Raw genomic sequence first — 26740 nt, 5'->3', positions numbered from 1 at the left:
ATTTTTTAAGCATTTGTTTTCTACAGTCAATTATTGTTCTTCCTTTTCTAAGCTATTGACTCTCTCTTGCATCCCTCTCATTTCTTTTCCCAAATTTTCTTCTACCTCTCTTATATGACTTTTAAAATACTTCTTGAGCTCTTCCAAGAAGGTCTTTTGGGCATGAGACTAGTTCATATTTCCTTTTGAGGTTTTGGATGTAGGTATATTGACCACGTTGTCCTCTTCTGAAATTGTGTTTTGATCTTCCCTGTCCCTGTAGTAAGAATCCATGGTCATTGTCCATTTCTGCTTTTTTTTGTTCTTCTCCTGGTGTTTGTCTATTTCCTGGCTTTTAAAGTTGAATTCTCCTGATGAAGCACATGGGGCATTAGGTGTGAATTTTGGTTCATGCAAAATTGGCTCCCACAGAGGCTACATCAGCAGCAACAACCTCAGCACCCAAAGTCATTTTTTTTTTTAGCTGTTGTCCATGTCTTCAACCATGTTCCTTCCATAACACCCAGTGAATACTGTGGTCACGCGTACTGGTGGCAAAAACCAGATCCATGTCATTCTGCCCATGTAGTCCATTCAGCCATGGCATTTCACCTGCCAAGAAACTTGAGCCCCTTTTTGACTTCCGTAGTTAGGCAGAGGCCAGCGGCTGATCAGGTTCTCTGTCCTTAAGTGTGTGAAGTAGAGATAGCGGTTGTCAAATAACAGGACAAAGATATCTCCAAAGCGAAGTAATGCCAAATCTGCTAACTCTGGAGTCTTGATAACCCTGAGAATATCATAGCTGGCAAAGTTCCACTGATAAAGTCCTAGGTCTGAACTACATACGATATATTTGCCATCAGAATGGAGTCTGGGCTGCAAACAGATACTTTGATCCTCAGATACAGACAATGTTTTTAAGCATTCGCAGTTGGTTTCTCTTCCAATCAGCCAAATCTCGATTTCATACTTGTCGGCACTGAGGAGAATGTGATCTCCAGGACTATGCAACAGAGACTTGACCTTGCACTTCTGTAAAACCACCTTGGTTACCCACTCAGTGTGTCCTGTGAGTGTGTTCAGGCACGTCCCCATTGATTAGGCCCATACTTTCACAGCGAAGTCAGCAGAACCACTCACCAAGAGATCAAGCTCGTCGTTGTAGCCCATGCTGAACGCTGCACCTATGTGTCCTGAGAAGTGCTGGGTTCGGACTCCTGAACTCCGTTCCCAACAGGCTACTGTGTTATCAAAGGATCCTGTCACAAGTTTCTGTTCTTCAAACTTTACAGCAGCACAAGTCTGGATGCCATATATCCACTGTCCTGTGCTCACATCCCAGAGTTTTGCAGGCAAGTCATCTGACCCCTTACGGAGAAGCCCATCCTTGTAGTAAAGTGCATATACTGTGGCACTGTGTCCAATTAATGATGAGGTCTCAAAGGCTTCATCGTCCTTCAATTGCTTCATTCTCAAAATTGCATTCAAATAAACTTTCTTCCAATGCATAGCATCCTAAACGGAAGCATCTATCTGCCAGCCCAAGTTTCTACAAGCGGTCTGCCATACCTCTTTATAGGCAATTATAACCTTACTCCACTGCTTAGAGACAAGGCAACATGTGAGTAAGGTCTGAGGATCGAGCCATTTTAACAAATAAACACTGAGCTCCAGGGGAAGAAGTTTGAGGAAGTCTCGCTTGAGCAGAGTCTCTAGGTTATTGGAGAGATGCCTGAGCTGGATTGCTCCACTCAGACTAATCAGATGATACAGACTTTTTCTGCAAGTCAGTCAGAGAAAGAAATGTAGCAGAAATGTTATCAAGCCACGTCTCAAAGCCTTTTCTCTCCATAAAGTTATGGAAAAATTAACCTGAGGGCGCGGTCCGGGACCCGGGACCTCGGGATGGACACACACCGGCTAGGCGCCCGCCGGCAGGCGGAGCTTAGCAGTGGCTGGACCCTTCGGCAGTCATGGCCCCGACTCGCGGCCGCCGCTAGGGGTTCCGCAGTCTTGGGCCATTTTTTTTTTTTTACCAGTGAGCAAATACTTATTAAGCACATACTTTGTAAAAAGTACTTACTGGGCACTGGGAATAAAAATACAGAAACAAAAACAAATTTGTCCCTGCCCTCAAGAAGCTTGTCTTCTGGAGGAAAAAAAATGCAGAAAAATAAATACAAAATACTTATAATGTAATTCCATTGGGGTGATCCACTAACAATTTGGGGGGGGGGAAACTCTTATGGGATGACCATGCAGCATATTTTATCTCAGAAAAAGGATATGGCATCAAACTTTTAACCTGGGTTGCCTAATAGTATAAAGATACTCAACATTAATCAAAAAGTAGACTACACATACAGAAATTAAGCATTTCTTGAGCCTCAAAGCAAGGAAAAGGACTGAGGATTGGGAAATAAGGGGAGAGATAGGTCAAAAAGACTGAAAAGCTAAGAATGTTAGAAATGGAGAATAAGAGGATAAAAAATGACAAAGAATTGCATAAGTTGATTATTACAGCACTGTTATGTTCTATTATAATTGTAAATTGAATACACAGAAATTTTCTGTGCAAGACTTTACCTAAATCCTCAAACTGTAGTACACAGAAAAATTGTTTATTAGCATGGTTTTCCCTTGTTGCTTGGCTCTTTGCATATGTGTATATATGTGTACATCTATTTGTATGTGTGTATATGTATTCATATATAATGCATATAATATATGCATATATAATATATAATGCATATATTCATATATATGCATTACTAATGTAATACAGTATATTTCTAATGTGCATATTCATATTTATGCATTACTAATGATCTTATCAGTTTTGCATTGCTATTGAGATAACCATATTCTGTACACTCAGTATCTAGTATGATACACAGGAAAGAACATTCTCTTAGGAATGAGAGTACCTAGGTTGAAATCTCGTCTTTATTAATCTACTATGTGATTTTGGATAAAGCACTTCTCCCTGTGACTCAGTTTTCTAAATTATAAACTATGGAGGTTAGACTAGACGAGGTCTTAGAATAATGAATAAATTATGGGAGAGGAGAATAAATGTTTTACTTCAGTTAGGACCAAGTTGAGAGTAGATAATACAAAGTTGTGGTGGATACAGTCAGTACAACTTTATAAATTGCTCCACCTATGGTCAGCAGCATGCGAGTAGGGGTGAAGGAGGTTTGCAATGTGTGATAACTGATGTAACAGTGGAATAATTAATTTGATTGCAGATGAGAGAATAAAGTTGTTTCAACAAAAGATTGGAATGGAGAAGGGAAAAGTGTACTGGGTTCAATTCACTCTTTTGCTACTGTAAATAGTAGAGGGGAGAGAAATATCATGAGCCAGGCCTTGATCTCTTTGAAGAAAGGGTAATGTCCTGGAAGTTGGTAGATAACATCCTCTAATTTGGTCAGCATTAAAACCATTGATTTGCCTAGGAAGCTGAACTAAATAAATTAGGGTGAATCTATGCATGAATGAATGAATGAATGAATCATCACTTATTAAGTGCTCACTATGTACCAGACATTGTGCTAACCACTGGGAAGACAAAGAAAAGCAAAACCATCCCTGTTCTCCTGGAGCTCATATTCTTTCAGGGGGAACCAACATGTATAAGAAACGCCAGCTATAAATTGGATGGAGAGGTCTAGTAATCCTTATTTCTTTCATTTTCTTTCCATTAATAAACCTATATTGATTTCTAATATTTAACTATTTTATGGCTAAAGAATTTTGAAGTGGGAACTTTATTTTCAGATTTTGTAGTAGTTGTGGCTGTTGAGGAAGTAGAAAAAAAAAACCCCAACACTTACAGAGGCAGTTGCCAGGTCTCATTTCCATGAGCACAGCTTCTGTGGCTTGAAGAATGTCTAATGGTCTGAGTATAGGCGGAAAGAGGGAGGAAAGGAGAAAGTGACCACAAAGCAGACTCCTGGAGTGTCTCTACCAAGGTCTGAGGGAATTTAGGACTAGCAGTACTTGTTTGCCTCCTTGGTAAATGCCACCTTTTGTCTCCTCTCTCAGGCATGTTTCTGCTTTCAGCTATGCTGCCTTACTTCACCCAAGTGGCAGTTGGTTGACAACTGTTATTCCCAGTGGCAGTATTGGTGGCTGCCTTCTCCACAGGGTGATCCCTGGATGTTCCCTAGAAGCAAGGCCAATGGTTATATGAAGCATGGTTCTGTGCTAGCCATCCACACCCTTTCCCTGAAGTTTATTTGTTTGTTTTTAATGTAGTACTTCTTACAGTTTCAAAGATCAAATGAAAAAAAAATACTTTGCTAATCTGATGGAGCTATAAGTGCATCTGTGTGGGTACCCCTCTCAATAATGTAAAGTGTCACCCATTTTTACCCCTCATCAAGTGTGGCTCTTGTCCATATCCTTCTACCAGTTCTCCACAGGGCTCTCCATGTTGGGCATCCTACTTTATTTCTTTTGATATTTTATAGACACCATTGAAGTAGTTCATGAGCTATGCATCAATTTCTTCATTTCTTACATAATCACACCACAACTTTTGCCAGGCACACATACACATGATTTATCACAGTATGATAGATTTAGAATTGGAAAGGAACTTGGAGTCTATATAATCCATCCCCACCTTTATAAGCAAGAGAATTGAGGCCTAGGAAGAGTAAATGGTTGGCCCATGAACAGATAGCTGATTTCAAAAGTAGAATTTAAAAATAGTTCTTATGACTCCAGAGCCTGTTTTTTCCATCAGATTACAATGCCACCTGCTTTCACATCTCTTTGCAACTACTGGTACTATATTGGGTACTACTTATACTCACTATGAACCTGTCCAATGCCCTTTCAGTTATTTTCAACTTTAATTCTTCAGAAATTAAGGGAACAAAATAATTCCATATACTTTATAAATATTACATGTATAATATTATATAATAGACACTTATGTATACTATGTTATATATAACATGCATTAAAAGTATATGGAATATGCATAGTATATGCATGCTTCTTAGGAAACCCACCATCCATCATAATCATTGGTTGAGTCTACATCAGAAAACTGAAGTGAAGAGTTGAGACAGTAATCCAGATTGGCTGCCTACATTGATTACATTCACGTAATACTTGTTCACTCTCCCATTTTATGTACTGCCACAAGAAAGAGGCTGTCAAAAATATGAAATATCTTTTTTTCATGCTCAATAGAAATTATTTTTTTTGTTTTATTTCAGTAAGATACATTCCAAAGACAGACTTCTTAGAATCATTTTAATCTAAGTTCAAAGAGCAGATTTGAAATTAAAAAAGCAGTACTGTATGTAATCAAAATGGTGGCCATTATTATCCTTATGATATTTAGCTAATGGAGTACAGTTTTTATTACTACCTAATGATCATTTAGAGACTTGGCTAGGATGGAATCTAAACAAAATTCTCACTTTTAGGTGTTTTTTTTTAATTAGAATTATGGCCACTAGACAATTAAGAAGGAAAAAATGATTTTGTACTGCTTCTGCAAAAATTAGTTTTAGCAATTCATGGTATTGCAAAGCCACCTTCTGATCTTCTATGTAAAAGATGAAATGTTCTGTAATTAATGAGAAAAACTGCATTCAGGACAATAACCTTTCAGAATCAATGGTGGTCTAGAAAGGTTAGCTGTATTTCTTAATGGAAAGTAAGTATAATATGCCAATACTGCCTTCAAGTTCTTAGGACATGTTCAGGTTTACCATCTGTTCAACCACTAAAAGAGAGAAATTCCCCCACCTTTTTCACCACTTTGAACCCTAGACCTCCATTTAAGACAGGATTCATTACATGACATAATAGTGATTTGCAAGACTGCTGTTTGATAATAAGTACCTACTATACCAGTCACTGTGCTAGGTCCTAGAGGTATGAATACAGTGGATGAAACAATCCCTACTCATAAGAAATACAAGATAAATAAGACTCTAAAGCAACTGATATAAGGTATTAATCTAATGTCCTTTCCCTTCCTGAGGGGGTACAAAGGGAGTGAGAGGGGAATAATTAAACCTCCTATATTTGGGGGGAGTAAGTTTGTAAATTGTGATTATCTATTTTGAAGTAAATGTTTATGTGTATGTGTGGGTGTGTGTGTATAAAAGCTAAAAAATCAAATAAAAATAAAAAAGAGAATATCAACACATTGATTTTGATACTGATATGCCTAATTTCCCACAGCAGGACAATCATAACTGTATACATTGAAGAAATTTATAAGGTCCTCTATTCCTTCTCCTTCATTATAGGTCTTTTAATCCTTGGGAATGTTGTAGAAGAGATTCTTATTCAACTATGAATTACAGTAAATAATATTTGAGACAACTCTCACTCTCAGTTTCTGGGCTTCTGTGAAGTACCATAGGATTTCAACAAATGATGAAGGTTGAAGAAAATTGGAAGAAAATTCATGATTCCACCTACCTACTACTTCATGCAACAGCAGCTGAATTTCATGGAGGGCAGTGGGAAGATGGCTAATGAAGGGTCAAAAGACCATAAATTGGGAGGTTGAAAGGGGCCTTCAGAATATGTTGCCCTTTTTCTTATACAGCCTGAAGCCTACCCTGCCATGACAAGTTAAATTTCTCTCCTCATCAGGTGACACTGCCAGGCAAAGTGGGAGGACCAGACAAGAGATAAAGTTCATTCATGCTCTAATTATTATTCATACAATATAAGGTAAACAAAATGTCAGCAAATGTAGTTCAATCACTTAAATAATTGCTTATGATTGGTGGGAAATAATTTTTTTTGAACTGTTTATTAACAAAGAAACACTCAGGGATAGTTGATTTCTTTCTGTGATCATAGAACTTTGAAAGGTTAGTCTATATTGACAAGAATTACTTTTTCAAAGATGGAGAGAAGGCTGGCATTCACTGTTTAATGTAAGTCTAAAACACATGATTGTGTTGCTAGCAAAATACCAGTTTGAGGACAATGAAATCAATATTTAAAAGGAAAATACAAATTTAATTTTTATTGGCATACCTAAGAGCATTTGAGAACTCTAGAAAGCAAGAATACCTTAATAGCACTATCATCTGGAAAGGAATGATAGGAAATTTATACATGATAAGACAAGAAAGCAAAATCATCCTAAGAACACAGTTTAGTACCAATAGCTTCTGAATTTATATGAAAGAAAGGTTAAATGTGAACAAAGGAAATGGACTAAAAAGTCTTGGATTATAGAAAAATAAAGAATAAAGACAAACTTAGTAAAAGTGTTCCATATAAAATATAATTTTAAAAATAAATTCTATAGGCTATAATTTGCATTCCTTTACAATAATTACTTATATAACAGTAACAGACATTTATCAACTTTATAAACAGATCCCAACATAAATTCAGTTGAAACAATTATTTTTACCATTTCTCAAGTTCTCATTCTCCCTTTATGTATTTCTAAAAGCATGGCATATAATAGTAAAGACCATTGACAGTATTACTGAATACAGTGCTATTAGGACAGTATGGTACAATGGATAGATAGCTGACTTCAAAACCAGGAATGCCTGGGCCCAATGCTGCCTCTGATACACACTGTCTGTTTAACATTAGGCAAGTGACAAGTTCTCAGAAGTCTAGGTAATTCCTTGGGGCTATAAGTTGCAGAGTGAGGGAGTTCCCTGTGACAGTGAAAGTGGGAGGACCAGACCCTATCCCTTTTCTTAAAAGGTTCTATGTGTTCATCAATGTGGATATTATGCTCCACCAAGCCTACTCACACTTTCTCATCTTGTGAAACTATTGTCCATTGTGTCACATAAGTTTACCAGCATGTATTCAAGCCTGGTGGTTGCTTAAGGAATCCCAAGTTTTCAGAGACACTTCCCAGAGCATCTAATGCACCATCTTTCCATGGTCAAAAAAAAAAATCTAATTTAGATCAGCCAGAGAAGGAAAGAAAAAGAAGAAAGGAAGGAATTGAGATAGTCAGTTTGAGAGGCTACACTGGGCCTGAAAGAAAAGATACTGATAAAAAGTTCATCCTGCCCCTAGCTTCCATAGCTTCTTGGGGAAAAGCCTGAAGCAGCTGAAAACGAAATGCCCAAAGTAAGAAGAAGAGTGAGGCAGCTTTTCAGATCACCATCAAAGGGAGAAGAGTCAGAAAATGAATGACAAGAGAATATAAGGGGAAAAAGCTTAAAACAGCAATTTCAAGAGAAAAAAATACAATTAAAACCTAGATTTCAAGCATATTAAATCAAGAGAGATGGTAATAATAAATTAGAAGAGTGGATTGAGGTTTAGTTCTCTAAACAAGTATTAAAAGATTAATAAAATTGAACCTATAACTGATGAAACACAGAATCCTATGGAATCCTGAGAAAATATGAAAACATGATATTACAGAATTATTCCAAGGAAATATGAAAAAAACATAACATAAGAAGTTAAAAGAAATGTCAGAACATGTAGCCTGCATAGCAGAAATAATTTACAGAGAATAAAAAACAAGAATCCACAGTGGTGGATACTCCAGACAAGCAAAAAAGCAAAAGAGAAAAATGTACCTAGAATACCGACATAAAAGACAATATGAAAAAGAGAAGGAAAAAATAATATTAAAAAAAACAAGGAAAAGCCATTGACCTTGAAGATAGAATGAGCAGGGATAACTTAAAGAACTGTCCTGAACTTCAAAATATTGAAAACAAAGTATAAAATGGAAAGAATCCACAGACTGAAGCTAAGGGGAAAAAAAAAACCAACAGAAAACAAAAACAAAATTCTGGAAGTAATAAAACACAGATTTTCAAAATTCAAGACACATTGTGGTAAAATTTAACAATTATAATGAATGAATAAACAAACAAATTTTGCAAGCTCTCAGGAGACAGACCTTCAGATATAGAGGAAAAGAAACTTGAATGTCTAATAGTATTTTGGTTAGATATTGGAAAAAGAAAAGAATGAAATAATATATACTGATTAATTCAAATTACCACCCCAAATCACATATCCTATAAACCTGAGCCTAATCATCAATGAAGTTAACGTGAGTTCACATACCGTATCTGAGTTTAATAAACTTTGGAAATTTTCAGAAATTAATCCATCCTTATCCTGAGATTATCAGATTCTTATTGATGAGCTTTAGTTTTCTCCTATAGATATCCAGAAAACCCTAACCTAGAATTTAAAGAATGAAAAGCAATCTTTCAACAGAGGAGGAATTACAGTATGTTGCAAATTATACAGAAGAGGAGAGAAGTGATGGTGTAATGATAGAAAAGTAATGATTAGTTTAGACAAGGCATTGGCAGATCTATGCTTCCTATTTTTTGTAAAGTGAATGAGCTAAGAACTTCTTAAATGTTTTTCACATAAAATAAATTTAAAACTTTGCTTAAAAAAAGTTTTAAATTAAGGAGCCAGGGTTTGCTAATATCCATTTAACTAAAGAGGAAAAAAAGAGGAAGAATGACAGTGTTTCTTTAACACTGCCCCTTTTAATCTAAAAAGGAGGCCCTTCATTTGAAAAACATTCTTACAAATCAAAAATGGAAAAGTACATAAATACAGTAATGTATCATGCTGAAAATACAGAAGAAAGGGGAGAAGGTAAGAGGTATATGTGCACATCTACTCTTTATTACTCTGTTTTTCTCTTTCTTTTTTCCCCTAACTCTTTCAGATGATTATGCAGTGTAGCTGAAGCTATCCCATGAAGCACGATGGGAGTTGCCCTTCCTGATTCTGGTCATCCTTATGGGAGTGATGAGATGAAATTTAAGTATCTAGCAACTTTTCAGCAGACTTGAACTGTAGCTATGAATTTAGTTACTGATTAATATTTAAAGTAATTTGGCTAATATATGGTATGTATTTTATGTTTACTATTTCCTTGTCCCGTAGTTAATTTCTGTTTCACACTTAGTACCATTTTTTGTTTAATTTTTCCATTTGGGGGCAGAATCTAGAGTGAGTGATAGTGTAAGCTATGATTAAATTTATTCCCAGAGCATTGAGCTGGGGATTTGGCAAGTTGAAAGGTGCTAAAAGATAGGAGCCTATCTCTTTTCATTAGAAACCAGGTTGTGCCTCCCCTCCTCTCAAGAATTAATTCAACCTAATCCAATACCTGGATCCATAGCAAAAAAAAAAAAAATCCTATTGGGGAGGGTAGCATGGCTTGTAGTATACCCCAAAACCTGTGTGTTCAGTTTGTCAAATTTGGGATAGGTTTAAGCTTGGCTTTGTTTTTCATCATATTGTGTGCCGTGTGAATCTAGGTCAGATTACCTACTGAAATAATGTCACAGTCAGGCTGGTTTCAAATGAAGTGGTATAGTACAATCTTCTGAACACTGGATTTGGAATCAGAGACCTGGGTTAATATTTCAAATCTCCTAGTAAGTATTTGTATGTCCTTGGGCATAGTTTTTAGGCCTCATTTTCCTCTTGCATAAAATGAAGCAGCTGGACTAGGCTCTTCTAGATTTTAATATTTTTTATCTGAGAAATCAAATTCATATTTTAAAGATTACTTTATAAATAGGGAACTAAAGGAATATGATCTCAAAAATTATAAATGTATCATGAAGCCTGACAAAATATACCAACTCTAGTATGGAATATACCTTTCTACTAAAAGGAATGAAGGAAATACTTTTATTCTTATACTTGTGACTCAGCTGTTGTATTTCCATGGTTCATTATATCAAATCTTACTTTTTTTTCAACCAGGAACATCATGAGTGTTTTGAATGGTTAGCAGGTAGAAGAATTTGGGTAGAATTGCATGTGGCTGAAATTCCTTATCCATATTTGTTAATACCTAGAAGACTGGCTAAGAAGGGAAAAGTTCAGAGGTAGAGTCTAACGGTCATGTGGAGCATGAAGTGCAATATGCCAGGGATGTACATGGAAATGTTTAATAATAGACTTTATATAAAGAACTAAACACTATTAAGGTAAAACTACATTCTTTAAACATTTTCTCATCACTTTCCTTAAGTCTAAACAATAAGTCAAATCCTTATTTGTAGTACTTGTCTATGTCCAAGGCATTAGAGCTCACATTGAAAATTTAACAATCAGCTCTTCTAAGGTGGTATTAGCCGTTTCTATCCTACCATTGAATGTAGAGTTTGGAAGCAAAGATGAACAACTGAGTTGTAAATGCTGAGTGAGACTGAAGTAAATTGGATAATTCAGGCTGAACAAAAGTAAATTCAATGTTTTTCTTCCTTTCACACCAGTATTGTTATCTTAAATTTACTAAATGGAAAACTACAGTAATGACTTTCATCCAAATTCCAGCTGCAAGTAGTAATGTCCAAGGAAAAATTAAAAATCAGGTAAAAATTGTTTCTCTCTTGACCTTCCACCTCCTTTTTTGAACACCGCTCTCCACTTCGTTCCTGTATCCCTCATCTAGCCTAACTAGCCAGTGCCCTCATAAGGCACTACACTATTCCAAAATCCCATGTTTATTCTGGCATGACTTATTACTCTAAAGTTACCACTGCCTAACCCACTAAAAATGTCCATGCTGTGGAGGCATGGTGCTTTCAGCTGTTCTGATTAACATAATTCACAGGAAGATTTGCATGAGGTTTAAACTCCCTGGGGGAAAGTTTGCATTTTGAAAAAGGATCGTGTTAACCCAAATCAATTTCTAATTGATGCAACTGTGTGTGGGAGATTTTTTTTTTTTTTAAGCAGGAGCACCTGTCATTGCCTCTTCTACTCTAGATCAACTTTTCCAACCATCTGCCAAAATCTACCTGGGAATAAAGTAATGGGATCAGCATCATAGTCATAAGCCACCCAACCTTCCATGGGGCTCAGTAGAACAAATATTCACTACGTGGTAAAAGAAGTTCATTGTTATATAGAACCATGAGTATTGAAAACTATTATAAACAAATACCAAAATGGCAGGATGTCCTATTGTCTCATCACTTTGTAGTGAACCAGGGATAGTTAATAACTTTTAACTATAACTTAGATGAAACATCCCCCAATCCTTACTTTGATGCTCTACTAAGAAAACTTAGTAGTAACAATTTGATTTAACTATTTGCCTGAAATCTGGGAAAGAGAAGAACTGAATAGCAGATTTTGATAATGGAAGGAACACAATATCATTTAAAATTATTAAATGGGTAATCGTATTTGATTTGGGATTTAGTCCCCAATCTCTGAATTTCCTATTCTAGTTGGACAATCCTATTGGAATGGGGATTTGTAGAATGCCTGTGTTATAAAAAAAAAAAAAACAACCCAGACTCCATTGAGAATTAAGCCCGAGACCAGGCTCGGTGAATTCCCCGAACACAAGTTAGCTGGGTAACAACAAAATCACAATTGTGGAGCGAGAGAAGAGATACCTTTATTGTCAATTCTCATGAGAATTGGGTGTTCCCTCATGGGAACCACACACATATATAGAAGCAGAGCAAGCAGTTATATAGGATTCTTTGGCTTTAACCCCCAACTTGTCCCAACATTCCTGCATGCCCCCTTGTAACATCTGTGTTTGCAATGCAATATCTACTGTTTCTATAGAGTCTGTGAAAACCAATCTCCCCCTCATCTTGTTTACATAATTGTGTTAACAATAAACCAATCTCCCTCTGTCCTGTTTACATATTTGTGTAAAACAATAAACCAATAAACCAATCTCCCTCTGTCCTGTTTACCATCAATTCTATGGGAACCAAACTGTTAGCACTTCTAACACCTGGATCACCTACAGAAGTATAGGTGAGAATAATGACCAAAACATTTTGGAGCTAATGCTTGTGGATTTATTCTTTCTCTATCATTGAAGTAAATGTTCTTTATAAATGCTAATCTGATGTTAGGTGGTTAGATGCAAGTATGGTGGTAATTACTAGGCCCCTAAAATTGAGAGAATCACAATGAGGGGGTGTGCTCAAACCAAGGGCAGAGAAGAGAGATTCTCCTAATCTGTCATGGTGCTGGACAATACTGGAGAACGTGGACTAAAATGTCACAAACCTGCCCCTCAAAGAATGGACCCAGAGTAAACTCGAATTGCAAGAGAGGATCCATGTGGGGTAAAATTGTATCATTTTCACTTGCAGGGACATATACAAAATTTTGCTGTGCCCTGTGTAGAAAGAAACACTTAGCAAAATTTGTCTGAACTTCATTTTGTTGGCCTTTTACATTGAGGGAATATTGGAATTTTTCAGCCAGGATTGTTTTCTTATTTGAGAGAGGAGGCAATGCCTAGTAAATTCTACTTCAAAATCCTTGTTAAGAGAATTCCATGGACTTCGGAAGATTTGTGAGAACAAGCTTTCCTTTGAAGATAGGAAGTCATTCTTTGTTGTGATGGTTGTTTTCTCTTTTATTCTATTTTTGCTTATGGGTTGAAGAAAGCCATTCTTACATAAACTCTGACATCTTTTAAATATTAACCAAATAGTAACCTTTGATTAACTTTTCAAAATATGTCTTGTTTGTAGAATCTGCAAAACTTTAAATTTATATATGTAAATTAATATATAAAATATACATATATATGTATATATATATGTGTATATATATATTTATGTATGTATGTATGTATGTATGTATGTATGTATGTGTGTATATATATGGTATACATTCACCAGTGCTTTATATTGTCCCTGGAACATTGTAGGTGCTTAATAAGTGTTTATCTACTGAATGACGTGTATACATATATATATATATATATGTATATATATATATATATATGTGTATATATATACACATATATATATATATATACATATATATATTATACACACACACATGCTATCTTTTTGATGACGAAAATGAAGTGTTTTTTGTAGATTCAGTAACTATAAAAATTTAAAACTATGTTGAAAATGTTTAATATTTAATGAGAATAGCATAGAAAGGTTATAGTAATATAATATTGTCCATAAATTTTCTGATTAATTTCAACAAGAAGAACCAGAAAACTTGTCTGGGGAGGTAAGTTTATAAGGAAAGGAAAACAGAACTTTAAGTTTTTCCTCAAAAGCTGTTGTTAGACCTTTGACTTTTCCTGACATTGAGCCCTCATGGTATAATATCAGGTATTCAGGATTATTTTCTAAGTGCGTATTTGGAGATTTCAATATGTAACATTTATGCTGTTCTCAATTTCATGAAAAGTTCAAAATGAATATCTCATTTTTGGTGGTAAAATTTTATGGGCCAAAATGTTTCCATTGTAAGAAAAGCTATTTTTTCAGAGAAGATGCAGTTTTACTTGGGGAAAAATGTCAATCTTTAAAACATCAAAATCCAAACTTTTCCCAGGAGTTCATTCAGTTGTGTACTAAAATGTTCATTTGTTAGAAGCTAAAACCAAGTAAATAGATTTGAAACCTAATTTGTGAACAATTAAAATTAGTCAGAGCAGATAGACTGCCTGAGTATCTTTGAGGGTTTCCCTATAGACTTGTCAAAACCATGTATAAGATGCTCTCCAATTATTCCTTCATTTTTCTTTTCTGTGAGCTTTCCACCCTACATACTTCAATTTGCAACTTTTTATTCCATAGGTCAGAATATACATGTGCCTGTTTATTCATTTTTGCCTGTATTTGACTTTGAGATTTTCTTGTTTTTTGTTTGTTTTGTTTTTCTTCATCAGCAGTAAGATGTTAGCCTGATATATATAATGTATATATAGTATATGTATATGTATATGTATGTATATATGCATATATATGTGTATATATATATATATATATATAAATATATGTACATGTATATGTATATATGTATATGTGTGTGTGAACTACCATTTATTAAGCAATTACTGGGGATTAAGCAACTAGGGATTGTGCTAAATTCCAGGAACATAAATGAAGGCCTAAACACTCCTTGCTTCCAAGGAGCTCACATTTTAGTAGTGTACACAACAAGCAAGTAACTACATAGAAATAATATATAGGTAGAATTAGCTGTGGATAGTGTCAGAGGGAAGGCACCAACATTCAAGAGAAATAGGAAAAGATTCTTGCAGAAGGTGAGACTTAAGCAGAGACTTGAAGGAAGGTGACATTTAGATCGCCTGACAGATGAAAGGAGTTAATATAAGTGATTCCTGATGTTCTTTCTGGGGCTGCTAGATGACAAAGTGCATAGAATATTGGGTTTGGAGTGATGAAGACCTGAATTCAAATTCAGCCTCAGAAATTGTATAGCTAGGTAATTTTGGGCAAATCACTTAACCTCTGTTTGCCAATGCAGAAGAAAATGGTAAACCTCTCCAGTATCTTTGCCAAGAAAATCTCATGGACAGAGGCCCACAGGATCGTGAAAGAATTAGATATGACTGAACAACAACAAATATTCTTTTCAGCTCCAACATTTTGCTTTTCTATTATTCTCTGATCTGGTTTATTATAATTCTCATGGTTTTAAATATTTAAAAAACTACCATAAATGAAAAATTAATATTTACAAGGGGAAAATGGGTATGGAGAGATACAGTTACATAGGTGATAGAAGAAAAACTTCAGAGATATACGATTCTTCTCCTGCTTCAGAGTTATAGAAACCCTGTGTGGCCATGGGCAAACAAATTATCCTCTGAGAGCTATAGGTACCTCACTAAGAGTATAACTAAAACATAATTTACTATTCTGAATTCCTGGAAGAAGTCATCACACTTAAGTTTTCACTTGTAAATGAAGTTTTTCCTTAATAATGAAATCATAATTCTGAACACAAACAAAATTAATATTGATTTATTTTCCTTTAACCATTTTTTTCTTCTTTTTATCATTTGCAAAATATGTGTCACTCTTTATATAGTATGTCCTCATACACATGAAAGGGAAAATAACAGACCTGGGAAAATGATCATTTTTTCTTTGTGTGTTAAAGATATGGTATAGTTATGGACTGTAATATCTATGTTTTATTTATTTATTTTATCTTCCACTATACTTTTCTTATTGTAGAGATGCTTAGGGAAGAAACTGGGATGGTTCCAGAGGGCAATACCATTGTCTTACTCTTTGTATCTTTAACAATGCTTTGCTAATTGTATGCTGTCCCTAAATAAAAATCTGTTAAATGGATTAAAGTTTCTAATGCATGATAAAATCTGTACTCTGATCTATTATGTCGCCCCCTTTTTTTGAAATGTAACTAAAATGCATGTGCATGATTATTTTAAGATTTTTTTTCCCTTCTGTTTTGAATTCTTTTTTTGTTTTTTTGCAGTCAGGAAACCTGTGCATTGTCATTTGCTAATTTCACAGCACTCTCAACATTAAGTGCAGCAATAGCTTCCCCCGATATTGACTAGCCTATTACATCACTTAGAAATATTTTCCCACAAGGCTAATGTTCCCTAATGGATGCCCTTCTCAATGGTAAGCCTCCCCCAGGCTCCTTTAAACTGCCAAGTTACAAAATATAGCATCACTCAGTCTGACTACACAAGTCTCTCACATCTGATTACATAAGGACCTCAACCTAGGTGACCATTAAAGGGAAGAATGAATATGAAATTAACATACTCACTTTCAAAATGCTTAAATAGAAGTTTCCTGACCTGATTTTAGATTGTGAACCTAAGTCCCATATAGTTTTCTTGTTACATAAATATATACCTTTCATTCTTTGTTACCAAGCTTGTTAAAGAAAATTTTGAGACATTTAAAAATATCTTCATTGTGAATTAATTCTTCCACAAATGCATGTTTTTTCTCCCATGCATAATCTCTGTTAACTGCTTTCCATAAAACATATTTTTCATATCAAACTGCTGCCTTTACTTCCTCCTTCTCTTCTAGTTAGTATATATCCTTCCTAGTTTAGCTGAAACTGTGTATTTGTCATATTTCCATTAGAGTCAGTGTAGCCAGTGTAAGGTAGTAGATATGGTGGTGGGTTTATAGACTGCAATATCTAAGCCCAGATTCATCCTCTGCCACTAACTGTGTGTGCTGAAGGCATTTGCTTTAACAAACCAGTTTCAGACAGATATCTGGGACATGCCAAAGAAAGCATAATTTTGATAACAACAGGACAATTGTCCATTGCTTATTTCTAAAAGATGTGATAGAAATATTAATTTAGGTTTCTCAGCCTAAATTAGAGGTGAGTTACTCAACAGTAGACCCAGTTTTGATGCATTTGTTAAGCCACAAGAGAAAGAAAACAATTGATTCCAACTGACTAAGATAGCCTAACTAGAGGAAAACATGATTGTGTTTTCAGCCACTTGTGGGTGTTAATGTGATTGAATCAAAGCTCTGTTGTTCAAACGGCTGATTGGAGGAAAGATGAATTGTACACTGTTTGAAGAGACAGCTTTGAGAGGAAAGGCTAGCCAGGCTGCCTTGTCCTTTATTGCTACCTACTGCTTGGAAGGTCAAAAACCCTAAAATTTTTTCTGCCTTGCTGTTTACTGCCACCTGTCGCTCAAGAGAGTCAAACCTCTCAGAGTACCTGAATAATTGCACATTCCAACAGTGCCAGAAGGCTCAGACAAGAGAGCATCCTTAAAATCTCTGCAGATTTTGGATGTCTTTGGATCTCAGGTTTCGCTAAGATCATAAAGGTGGCCAGTTATGTCGTGATTATTCTTGCTTTTAGTTTGTTGCTTAGTAAATGATCTATTATTAAGCCTTAATGGTGTTATCTTGACTGCTTTTGTTAAAATAAGAATCATACTGGCTGTTTTTGCTCAGGAACTAATGTTCTGAATAGTAAACATACAGCTTGCCCATACCAGGGCCTTGGACATGGCTGCATCAGAAGCAGCAACAGTTTCAAGATCTCCCAGCCTGGAGATGGCAAGGAGGTCAGAAAACTGGTCAGAAAGAAATCTGGCGGGGAGGAACATTTGCTGGTGCTAAGTTCAGGACCTTGTTGCATTGCCCACACACAGTTCTGAGCAACAGTTCCAGGGCCAAGAAGAGTGCTAGCATTTAGAGTTCCAAGAGAACAAGGTCCTTTAGTGGGTAAAGAGCAAAGAATGTACTAGAAGAGCAGGGACCACATATCATGCCAATTGAGAAGCACCAAGAGCCTACAAACCCCCAGAATTATCCCCAAAAATACTGGGACAATGCCACTTCCACCCCAAGAACAGAGTCCAATTTTAACACAAAGGTAGAAGTTAAGAAATAGGCTAGAAAATGAGCAAATAGGAAAACAAAAAAAAATAACCTGACTATTAAGAGTTATTATTATGACTAAATTAATTGTGGTTTTTGATGTTGAACCACCTTTATATCCCAGGTATAAATTCTACTTATCCAAAGTAAATGGTTTGAAGATTAAATTTCTGAGGTCCTTTCACTAGTAGTTGATTTAAAATGTATGAACTGATGATATTCATCAATAATAGCTTACAGCTCTCTTTCTTTGCATTATCCTCTCCTGAGTTAGGTATCAATGAAATGAATTCTCATTTTTTGAGAATAATTGATGTACTAGTAATTGTAATTTAGAAGTCTGACATAATTATCTTATAAACCCATCTGAAATATTCATTTATTTGTATTTATTTTTATGTTTTTATTATTATATTATTATATGTATTATTACTATTCATTCATTCATTATTTCCAAAAAAAATCTCTAGCCTCTATTTGGTAGTTACTTTACAGTTAGTTTATTTCCTGAAAGTGAATTAATTAAGATCAACATTGGACATTTTGTTAGTTGGTATTTCATATTTTCATATTTCTTTTAAATAGTGCTCTCTCTCTCTCTCTCTCTCTCTCTCTCTCTCTCTCTCTCCTTTCTCTCTCTCTCTCTCTCTCTCTCTCTCTCTCTCCTTTCTCTCTCTCTCTCTCTCTCTCTCTCTCTCTCTCTCTCTCTCTCTCTCTTTCTCCCTCTCTCTCTCTCTCTCCTTTCTCTCTCTCTCTTTCCGTCTCTCTCCTTCCCTCCCTCTATCACGTAACTATATATTTGACTTGCTAAGGGTCACTTAGATAATGATATAGCAGGTTATGATTATTCCTTTCATTCTTCTATGCTTGTTTTTACTTTTTTTCACAGTTTCATATTTTGGTTATTTAATTTCCATCTGCCTTATTTTTAATCAGGTTGGCTAAAGGTTTATCATTTATTTTTGAAAGTACTAGCTTTTTTTTTATCAATTCTATAGTGTTTTTGTCTTCCAATTGATCTATCTCTCATCAAATTTTTGCTTTACTCTTTTTTCTAGTTATGTCAGAACTCATTAGTTGATTTTCAAATTCTTCAAAATTGAATAGATTTCTTAATTATTTCAATTTTGTTGGTGTTTATTCTCAAGGTTAGCACATTTTCGTCTAAGGACTATTCTAGTCATACACCAGAAATTTTGCTCTTTTGTCTAATTATTATTGATGTTTTTTAAAAATTAATTATTTTGTGACATTTAATTACTCATTGCTCAGAATATTATATTTGTTTCTGCATTTTTGCTTGTCTCTTGTTTTTCCTTCCTGTATTAATTATTATTTTATCTCTTTGTGGGCTGTTATGGATGTGCTTGGTATTTGAACATTTGAACATTCTTTATTATTTATCTATACCCTAGCACATAGCTTGTTTTTGTAAAGGTATGACATCCCAAGAAATTTCAATTTTCCTTAATGTTTTCATTCACAAAATGTTGTAAGGCTTTGAGATCTAAACTCTAAAATAGTTTATTCACTTCTATATTTTCCTGCTAGGTTATGTTACTCTTAGATTTGTACAGGTCTGAGAATATTATAGTTTTCTACTAGTATTGTATGACTATCTGTCTAGATAACTACACCAATAGGCCTACATATCTACATCCATATATATATATATATATATATATATATATATATATATTATATATATATATATATATATATATATATATACATATATATATATAATATATATATATAATAATATATATATACATATATATATATATATATATATATATATACATATATATGTGTGTGTGTGTGTGTGTGTGTTTCTTTTTTTCCTCCCTCCTTCCTGTTTTTCCTTCTATCCTACAGTTCAATTAACTTTTCCTTTATATATTTATGTTATGATATTTGATACATAAACAGTCACCATTGATATTAGTTCATTGAATGTGGCTTCTGTAAGTATAATATAATAATTTAATGTCTATTGATATTAATTTATTAAATTTTATTTTGGCTTTTTAGGTTAGCATAATTAAAACTTTAGCTTTTTTGGATTCACCTGATACATAGCAATTTTTTTCAATATTTCATTTTGAATGCTTTTTTTCTTTGTAAATGTTCTTATAAACAATAGATAGTGGGATTATTTTTCTTATATATTATGTACTTTTTTGCTTCATTGGATATTGTTAGTTAATTAATATTTCAAATTATGGATATTAAGTTTCATTTTTGTCCATTGTTTCTTTAGTTCATTTTACAAATTAATTTAATACTTTTCCCCCAGCCATTTAGGTCAGCATTTTTCCTTTTGATTAGTTTTACTTAAACTGCTTTTTATTCTCTTCTCTTCCCCCAGGCATTCTTTCCCTCACCTACCTCTTTTTGTTTACCTTTTCCCTAGACTTAGAGTTAACTTTAGATTATTTATGATTTTTTTTTCTTTTTTGATTTTTTATTTCTTCTCCCCCTTTTGTCCTTTCTGTTCTCCCTCTATGTTAAACACAGTTCAAAATCTCAATTTTCTGCTTTATCTCTAATTTCTTATATCAGTCATTTTTCTTTTACTGTACCTTTTTCTAAGCAGTATTTTGTGGTGTTGCATATTTTTGGAGTTTTACTTTTTTCTTCTCATTGAGTCTCTTCTCTTCCATTTTATTCCAAAATTATAACTTCTGTTTTATTGATTCACTTTCCCAAACTATAACTGCACTGGCAGATTGATTCCCCAGAGCTTGGTTAGCTTACGTTTCTCTGAGTAATCCTGAAAGTTTAAAAATAATTTCCTAATATTATTACTTATGAGGCCCCACCCATTATTTTCCTAATGTAAATATCCTATAAACATCTCCCCAACTGACCAGTTGATTTCTTCTTGATATAGTCAACAAATTAACACAAATAGTTTTTACTAATTTACTTTTATTGAAAAATTATACCAAAGCCTGATATTCCCCCATACTAGGACATGCTGTTTCCTTTCTACATCTACTGGGCCCCTGAGGAGATTGGATTCTAAAGTGAATTGTATTCCTCACACAAAGTTCACTTTCAGGTAAGTCAGGATTACTTTTTAAGTCACTCTCTTCCTTTCACTACACAATATTTTGATTGCAGAGTTGATTCCTGGTTGGATAGATTCAAGTCAGTCACTCCTTGTGGTTTGATCCTAATGGATCTTGCCTGCACAATGCACTTCAATTACTAGGCTTTGAAGTTTTTTCTGACCTTTCGAAGTTTACAAAATCATACATGTTTTGCTCTATTTTTGATACCCATTCATTTAAGATCAGGATAAAATACAAACAAAAAAGACAGAAATAAAAGTTGCACCACATATTCACAGCCACATGGCAGCCTGGATGGGGAGATAAAACAACTTTGGTAACATTGCACATTCTGATTGTCAATATCTCTTTCCCTACCTGGAGCTCCAGTGCATTTACTCTTCCATCACTACAAAGCCACCACAGAAAAAAAGTTTTCATCTGTTGAAGTCTTTTATATGCTTGCTCAATTACAGCTCAATGGCTTTTAATCACCACTCAGCTGGCTGAAAGAGAACAGAGATTACCTGTACAAACTTTGGAGTAGGTAAGGAAATATTCCTTCTGTCAAACATTTCCATATGTAGCTCACCAAGCATTATGAAGATTGGTACCAGGTAAAGCATACTGCGTGTTCTCTAGAAAGTGGACCTTCATTCACACATTCACTGTTCATGCTGCTGTAATGTGACAACTAGGTATCACAGTAGAAAGAGTCCTGTCTCTGGAGTCAGGAAGACTTAGAACACATTTTGCCTCAGAAAGTTAGCTAGCTGTGTCAGTCTCCTGATATTTAAAATGGGTAAAGCCTCAGTTTCATCAATTGTAAAATGGGTATAAATAATCATACCTACTTCACAAATATTATCTTGTTTGATCTTGGGTTGAACCTTGGGTTGTTGTGAAGATCAAATAAGATAATATTTCTGTTTGTATGTGTGTGTGTGTGTGTGTGTGTGTGTGTGTGTGTGTGTGTGTCTGTATGTCTGTCTGTGTATGAGAGTTCAGTCTCTGTGATAACTGATGGGGTTACAAATATAAGCAAGCAAGCAAGTGCTAGCCCTCTAGGAGCTTATATTACATAAAGATTAGAATGTCAAGTATCTGAAATGCCAGATCTTGGAGGACTTTAAATGTGTAATCTCCCCTACAATATTGTTAATTGTTTAAGAGTAAGAACCATATAATCTATGTATCTCTCAAGGCACCTATCATAGCGCCTTTCACATAGCATGTACTCAATAAATATATGCTGCCTGAATGAACAGATAAATATTTCTTTGTATTCCTCCTCTTCAAAGGCTTTACCAAAGTAATTGCTTAGCCTTGGCTGCCTGCTGAGCTTTAATTAATGAATCATCCTTGACATGGACAAAGACATATAATAATGTATTTTGTGTCTCTTGTGTCTAGTAATAAAGCTTCCATAAGCATATGCTTTCTAGTATATCAGGGCCATTTTTCTCATGTAGAATTTTTATCAGCTGGCAAAGAAGGTTCAGTATCTGTCTGAGCCAAGGTTTGGAATTGTTGAACTGCTTGTAAGCTGGAAATATGTAGCAGAACCAAAGCTACATGCTAAAGGTTGAATTCATTTTGGCCTACTTTGTCTCAGGTAGACATTGGGAAATGTCACAGAGAAATTATGCAGTAAAACGATGATGCTAATGAATCATGGCAGCAGGTATGGGTGTTGAATTGGTTTGTCTTTTCTTTCAAGTAAAATAAATTGGAGATGCATTATAAAAAGGGGGAAGATTTCATAATATTATTCATTCTTGACTACAAGACAGTTGCACTGGATCACTTGAATTTCCACACACATGACACACCATCTCTCAGTTCCATGCTTTTCTACTGATTGTTTCCCACACCTGGAATCTTTACCCTTCTCACCTCTCCCTCCTGGCCTCACTGGGTTCCTTCTAGAGTCAGCTCAACTCCACCTTCTCGAGGAGGCTTTTCTTTAGGAGGCCTTGCTTAGCTGTATTCTCTGTTCTTGCCCTGCCCTCCTCAACTCTCAGTTTTCCCTTTGAGATTACTTCAAATTTACATTGTATATAACTTGTATTGTACAGTTGTTTGTATGCTTTCTATGTTTCCTTTTCTAGCTTGACTGAAGCATCTTAAGTTCATCTCACAGAAACTTACTTGTGTACTGATAAAATCAATATTTATGGGCCAGGGAACCATTAGTAGTCTCAACAATTACTTGTGAAATGTAATTGTGTAGGTTTTTATTATTTATATTTGTTGATTTTTTGTTAAAAGCAATTGAATAGGAAAAAATAAAAGAAGCATTAGGACTATCACTGAGGAAGATTTTTGTTACGAAAGGGTATGGGTCTTAAGGCTCATCTGGTATGCCACTTCCTCTGATAAGCCTTTTCTCTTTGAATTGCATTGTATATATTTATATGCTTAAATGACACATTTGCTCCCCTCTCTCCTTGGCCAGTAGAATATAATTGCTTTTCAGGGAAAATATGTATGTGTGTTTGTGTGTGTATGGGAGAGGGGTGCTTGTTTTGTTCAAGTGTTTTTATTTTATGTTTTGTTCTTGTATCAATAGTGCTTAGCATGGTGTCTTTTAGAAAATAGTCATTCAATAAATTCTTCAAGAAACTCAGAAAATTTGCTTCACAGCTTGCAGATTGGCAAAGGTTAGTACAGACAGGAATATTGGAGGGTTTACTGTTTGTTTGTTTGTTTCCAGTACATTAATACATTGTTAGAGGAGCTGGAAATTTATCCAAGCATTACATAAAGCCATTTAGAACTATGTTAAGGAAGTGGATAGAATATCTATACTCTTTCACATTCTTAGGCATAAGAATTTCAAAGATAACAAAGACATATTTCATATATGCTAAAATATGTAGAGCAGTACTTCTTGTAACATCAGAGATATAGGGTGGTGGGAGTACAATAGGGGATATAATACATCTCAATGCCATAACACTTCTCAAGGAATGGTGGCCAGGGAGTCAAATAGCAATGGCTGTTTGATTATTGTCCTCTGAATAACATTTTATAAGGTATTCACGTATGTGGTAGGAGGTGTGAAGGAAGATGATATGCAGGTAGCTTCAGAGGAAATGACAATTCCTTTTCTTGTGAAGCCTTTCTGTCCTGGTAGAGGGCTGTGTGGGTTGGAATCTGATCTGTGTTTGAGGCCAGATATATTAAGAGTTACAGGAACAAGTATAGCAGAGTGTTGCTTGGTCAATGTGCCAGACAGAAACAATAACGGAGTACAATTAGTGGAGGTCAGGGATATACAATAAGAGCTATAACACTGTAGAAGATTTTCTGGGGAAGGAAAAACTTGAGGAATGAGGAAGAAGAACAGAGGGAGAAATATACAGGAATGTGGAGGAGTCTCAAAGACTTTCTAAAGTCTACATTTATGTTCAGTAACATATGGTTAGATATGAAAACAGAGAAAAAAATCAAGGAGAAATATTTTAATATTGCTGGAAATTAAATATAATTTTAAGATTAACAAAGTGCTTCACCTATATACTATTACAATTTGTCATTTATATTCATAATAACCTCTGAGATAGGTATTTTTCTCATTTTTCAAATGAAGAAGATTGTTATTTTCCTGAGGTCTACACCTAATGCATTTTCTGAGGTAAGATTTGAAATCCAGGCCCTTAAAATTCCAAATCCAATGCAAAATCTAATACATTGTACATAGATAGAATCATAGAATCATATAAACTTATAACTGGAAGGGATTTGGGAAGAATAAAAAAGAACCCCACACTGAAGCTTACTTGATAATTTGTCTTCTGGTTGAAGACCTCTAACAAGGAAGAATCCAATCTCTCCTGGGGCAGTCAATTCTCCTTATAAACAGCACTATTTTAAAGAAGATTTTCTTGATGTTGAGGCAAATCTACTTTTTTTCAACTTATTATTGCTCTTGGTTCTATCCTCTGACACCAGTATTATGTCTCCTCAAATCTCTTTTCTTCCTCATGTAAATAGCCCTATTTCTACCAATGACACTTATATAGCAAAGACTCATGGGACTTTAACTTCCTATCTGTTATCATCTAGACATTCTCTAACTTAATAATAACTACCTTAACTTGTTGTGCTTGTTTTTGCCTATTTTCCAAGATGAAGATACTTAAGAGTGAATTATCGCCAAGAATACAAATATGATTTAAAACGCTTGTAGATTTTTGAGAAGTTCACATTTCTACTCCCACTTTCCCCAAACATCTATACTCTATTCCATGTTGCTTGAGGCTATATTTTCAGAATACTTAAAGTATTTCTTCTGTCTTTTTTATTTGCCTTTGTCCTGTCATAACTCATCTTACAGCAGCTATGTGGACATTCTGCTATTGGTCGTTATTTACATTCATCTAGTTCAATGATATGTAATGTGTCAATCACTAGTGATCATTTTATAATTTTTTTATGAATAAAGTTGGGCCATTTAGTATTTAGCATAGCTTGGAGGTAATTTTGATAAAATTGCTAAAGTTGGAAATATTATCTGCTAGTTCTCATAGTAACATAGGAGATAAAGAGGTATTGTCTTTTAAACATTTGGATTTATCTTGATGGTTATATCTTGTGCTTTTGTATTTTGTGTTTCTTGTATCTTGTGTTTCCAAATAGAATACTAAATTTTATTTTGTTTTCTAAATCTTAGTGAATCAGTTCATTGCTGGAGAGTTTACTGACACTTTGGAGGATTCAGTAATGGTTTTCAGATGTGTCACATATAAAAATTTTATGTGTATGTGGTTGTCTTCATATTTGCTATCAGTACATAACATAGTATGCATCATGGCTGATTGTCAGTTCTATCTATTCTTGTTTTTATTTTGTTGGTGGGGAGGTTTGGTGTTTGGGGTTAAGGGACTTACCCAGGGTCACGCAGCTAGTAAGTGTCAAGTGTTTGGCCTGAGGCCGAATTTGAACTCAGGTCCTCCTGACTTCATGGTCGGTGCTCTATCCACTGCACTATCTAGCTGCCCCAATCTATTTTTTCATAAGAACTTCAAGACCAATTCTCTCTCTCTCTCTCTCTCTCTCTCTCTCTCTCTCTCTCTCTCTCTATATATATATATATATATATATATATATACACATCCATATCTATATATATGTACACACACATATTTACATATATTTAGACATACACATACACACACACACATATATATGCATACATATACATACATATATATATGTGTATATATATATATATATATATATATATATATATATGCATATTTCATGGTTAAATGAGCTGCCTGGTGAATTGCTCTGTAAATTAGTTGAATCTGTCAGATACTTCCCCTTTTCTGAGCTCCAGAGATCTGAAGCAATGGTCATTTCCCTGGGTTCAAAGCATAAGATTATTAAAAAAGGAAGACTTAAAAGTGAATTATGATGTACACAATTACACAATGTCATTCACAAATGTTATCACTGTCCTGCTGAAGTTTAGCAATCTGTGTCATTGATATGTCTGGACAATCAGTGGATTCAATTTTATTTTCCCAATATACACATGCAGCACTG

The 26740-nt window shown here is 34.7% G+C and overlaps 1 pseudogene; it reads right to left on the bottom strand.

The window, feature by feature from the left end:
• Positions 1–478: 478 nt before the first annotated feature.
• LOC110194923 (F-box/WD repeat-containing protein 2 pseudogene) lies at positions 479–1846 on the bottom strand (annotated as a pseudogene).
• Positions 1847–26740: the final 24894 nt, after the last annotated feature.

Source organism: Phascolarctos cinereus, unplaced genomic scaffold (genome assembly GCF_003287225.1).
Source record: "Phascolarctos cinereus isolate Bilbo 61053 unplaced genomic scaffold, phaCin_HiC Scaffold_9;HRSCAF=440, whole genome shotgun sequence".
NCBI lineage: Eukaryota > Metazoa > Chordata > Mammalia > Diprotodontia > Phascolarctidae > Phascolarctos > Phascolarctos cinereus.
The sequence above is the reverse complement of the archived record's forward strand: the minus strand, read 5'-3'. Positions and strand labels throughout refer to the sequence as shown.